We start from the raw sequence: 4,281 nt of genomic DNA, 5'->3' as shown, positions 1-4,281 counted from the left end.
TACAAGCCATACAACTCTATTCGCATTTCCTATAAGCAGAAGCAAAAGCAAAAGCAGAGCATGGCGCAACGGCTTGCAAAAATCATTTCTAAAATGAGCATTTAAGTATTCGTACTTTGTAAGTATACAATAATCAAAGCCGAACACAGTTCATAAAAGTGAAAGAGTCGAGCAGTGTCACCCAAATAAGTTTAGGGACTTAGAGATTAGGGTTACCTTTGGCTTTGGCTTTTGGCTTGATGTAGAGTGTCGAGTGGTTAACAAAGGGCTTGCTTACTCTTGTTGTGGTCCTTTGATATGGAGAGATGGAAGGAAGTCTTGTAGCAGACGATGGCGAGTGCGGAGAGGCAGAGTGGCGTCGTGCGGCCGGCGATGGTCAGTGCAGAGAGGCGGAGAGGATTCCTACGGCTGGTGGCGGTGAGTGCGGAGAGGTAGAGAGGAGTCCGGCGACGGCGACGACGACGATAGTGAAGAGAGGCAGAGAGCTATTGCGGAGAGGCAAGGAGCTGTTGCGGCAATGGCTTCGGGCGGCGAAGGCTTAACGTAACCTATGCGTTCTTTAATTAATTAGCCATGTTTTTCTTATTTAACAGGATCTTTATTTTTTTTTGTTTTAATTAACTTTAATTTTTTCTTAGTTGATTTTTTTTAACCAAGTGGTGTTTTCGTTTCATCATGTATTTTTTTAATTTAATTTTGTTTACATTCTATTTTAATCATGTTTTTTTATTTAATTTTGTTTAACATAATTTTATTTTATTATTACTTTTTTTTATTATTTCCAAACTAATCGCAGCATATATGTTGCATGCTATTGATAATAAATAAAAGTATTTGCTGTTGGGATTTTTGGGCCGCAAAAATCGCTTTTTCGCGTTGCAGAAACCCCGATTCCCATGCAACTGGATCCGTGCGAAGTAAAATAAAACAAAAATTTTACGAGTACGAGTTTCTTACATCTAGATCTACACTAGAACTACATGGTTGAGAGATTTACCCTTGATGCGAAGGCCTTCGTAATCCCGCTCGTCCAAAGGTTCGCTGGATCTCGAGATCGTCAAGTGTACGATCCTCTATGCATATCCACACGAACAAACTAAGGTGGAGAAGACCAAACAAAGGTGTACTAGCACCTTAGGTGGTTCGGCCAAGGAGGAGGAGAGGGAGAGGAGAATGAGAGGAGGAAGAAGATGGAATCAATTGGCTTGAATGAAAAATTAACCCATTCATTCAACCATAAGTGGCCGGCCACATTAAGGAGTGTAACCTCCTTTCTCATTTAATGTGGCCATTAAAGAGGAGATTTGTAACCTCCATGAGGTGGCATACACATGTGCAAAACTTAATGATGTGTAACACCATTATTGGTCACTTAATGCCAACTCACAAATGAGGTGGCATATAGTCAAGTCAAACTTGACTTTTCCTCTTCCTCTCAAGTCAAGTCAAACTTGACATTATAACTCCCATGGCTGATCAAATCCAACCATTTGATTCAAGCCAATTTAATATAATGGATCTAATTCATTTAATTCAATTGATTCAAAGAGTCATAATCTAAATTAGACTCATTGAACACATGAATCAAATTGAGTCCAACTCAATTAGTTCAATTAGGATTACTCTTAATCCAATTTGATTCAACACATGAATCTAATTCTCTTTGTTCATCATATGAACCTAATCTCCATATAATTGTCCTTTGTGTGTAACCCTATAGGTTCTTGTAACGTTGGCAATGCTTCTAATAGAACCATAATTAATGAGCGGTATCTAGCAACACATCATTACTACCCAAGTTACAAGAATGTTGAGATCCAACATCACCTTGTGACTCCTCACAAAATATGACAAGTGTCCTTCTATCCTTAGCATCTACATTGATCAATGTGAGGCATAGACCGTGTGATGCTCTAATCAATCTAAATCTTGAACTCAAAGTAGACTCACTCAATCAAATGAGCTCAACATCTCATATTGACTCATTTGGGCATGGCCATGCACTTAGTGGTCTCACTCTATCAAGAATATCGATGTCACTCCCGTCATATAGAAGGGATAGATCCCATCTACATCACTCACATCCCTCCGCATAATTTGTTATATACTCAGTAATCGCCTTTATAGTCCACCCAGTTACGAGTGACGTTTGACGAAACCAAAGTACTTAACTCCTTATGTAGGGAACCATTGTGACTTCATATCCAAGGACTAGTAGTCATACTAGGAACATGAGAAAGTATATGACACTCATAACGATCCATGATACTTTCTCATGGCGGGTCATTCAGTATACATTCTCCAATGCATACCCATGTGTCAACTTGATATCTCTATATCCATGACTTGTGAGATCAAGTCATCGAGTTGACCTACATGCTAGTCTTATTGCATTAACATTGTCCCTGAATGTTAATACTCGACTAGGAATTATTAAGAGTAGTGTTCCCTATATCATCTCACTATCGATTCAACCAATCGATTGATATAGGTAAGAACCTTCTACTCAAGGACACTATTATACTTAGTTTATTTGGCACCAATACAAGTAAGCATAATAACCAAAATCAAATGCCTTTATATATAAGAATATGATACAATGAGTCCATACAACAATCATCAAATGATTGGCTCTAGGGCTCTAACTAACATTTGCAGCATGCCTATTCTTGTACGTTGTTATTGTTACTAAATATTTATAGTATTAAAGGCATGCTTTTAATGTGCGTCGTTAATATTTAGACATAAATCTTTTTCTTATTCAACATATTTAATGTGCGCCGTTAAATATAGTATAAATATTTATACTATATATTTATAGTATATATGTTGAATACTATTAACGGCGCGCATCAACATGCACGCCATTAATAATACTATTAACAGCGTGCTTTTAATGTGTGCTGTTAATAGCAAGCTGCGAAAAGCTATTTTTGTTGTAGTGAATGATTGTCGCTGAAACTAAAGTCTTATAACTGTTGGATTTTTCGGGCCGCAAAAACCGCTTTTTGCGTTGCGGAAACCCGGAATCCCATGCCACCGGATCCGTGTGAAGTTATAGAATTTCGTAAAAACTTCGTGTACATGTTTTCTAGCCTAGATCTACACTAGATCTACAAGGAAGAGACTTATACCTTTTTAGCAAAGCCCTTCGCGTATCCCGCTCGTCCAAGGTTCGCCGGATCTCAAGGTTGTCAAGTGTACAACCCTCTATGTGTATCCACACGAACAAATCGATGGAGAGAACCGCTAAAGATGTGTTAGCAACCTTAGAGGATCAGCAATGGTGGAGGAGAGGGAGAGAAGAAAGGTAGAGAGGAAGACGAAGGAGGTTACACACACAAAATGAAACTCCCACAATGACATAAAGTGGTCGGCCACATTGAAATGAGGTTATATACCTCCATGGGATATCAAGAGTCACAACTCTTGATCTCCCTCATGATGTGGCACACACATAAGCCAACCTTGATGATGTGGAACTTCATCATTGGCCCACTTAATGTCAACTCACAAATGAGATGGCAATGGTCAAGTCAAACTTGACCTTTCATCTTCCTCTCAAGTCTAAATCTAACCATTGGTTCAAGTCAATTTTAATTTAATGAATCTCTATTCATTGAATTAAATTGGCTCAATGAGTCTAACTCCAAATTAGACTCATTTAACACATGAACCAAATTGAGTCCAACTCAATTAGTTTACTTTGGATTACTCTTAATCCAATTTGGTTCATCACATGAACCTAATCCTCTTGGTTCATCAAATGAACCTAATCTCCATCAAATTGTCCTTTGTGTGTGACCCTATAGGTTCTTGTAATGTTGGCAATCCTCCTAAACCCTTTTAGAAGCATAAGTAATGAGTGGTATCTAGCAACACATTATTACTACCCAAGTTACAAGAATGTTGAGATCCAACATCACCTTGTGACTACTAATTGTGACTCCTCACAATATATGACAATGTCCTTCTATCCTAGACATCTAGATTGATCAATGTGAGGCATAGACTGTGTCATCCTATAATCAATCTAAATCTTGAACTCCAAGTAGACTCAATCAAATGAGCTCAACATCTCATATTGACTCATTTGGGCATGACCATGCACTTAGTGGTCTCACTCTATCAATAATAATGATATCACTTCCGTCATATAGGAGGGATAGATCCCATCTACATCACTCACATCGCTCCGCATAATTTGTTACATACCCAGTAATCGCCTTTATAGTCTACTCAGTTACGGGTGACGTTTGACGAAGCCAAAGTATGTAACTC

The sequence above is a fragment of the Zingiber officinale genome, chromosome 1A (genome assembly GCF_018446385.1).
Source record: "Zingiber officinale cultivar Zhangliang chromosome 1A, Zo_v1.1, whole genome shotgun sequence".
Lineage (NCBI taxonomy): Eukaryota > Viridiplantae > Streptophyta > Magnoliopsida > Zingiberales > Zingiberaceae > Zingiber > Zingiber officinale.
Note: the sequence above shows the minus strand (reverse complement) of the source record.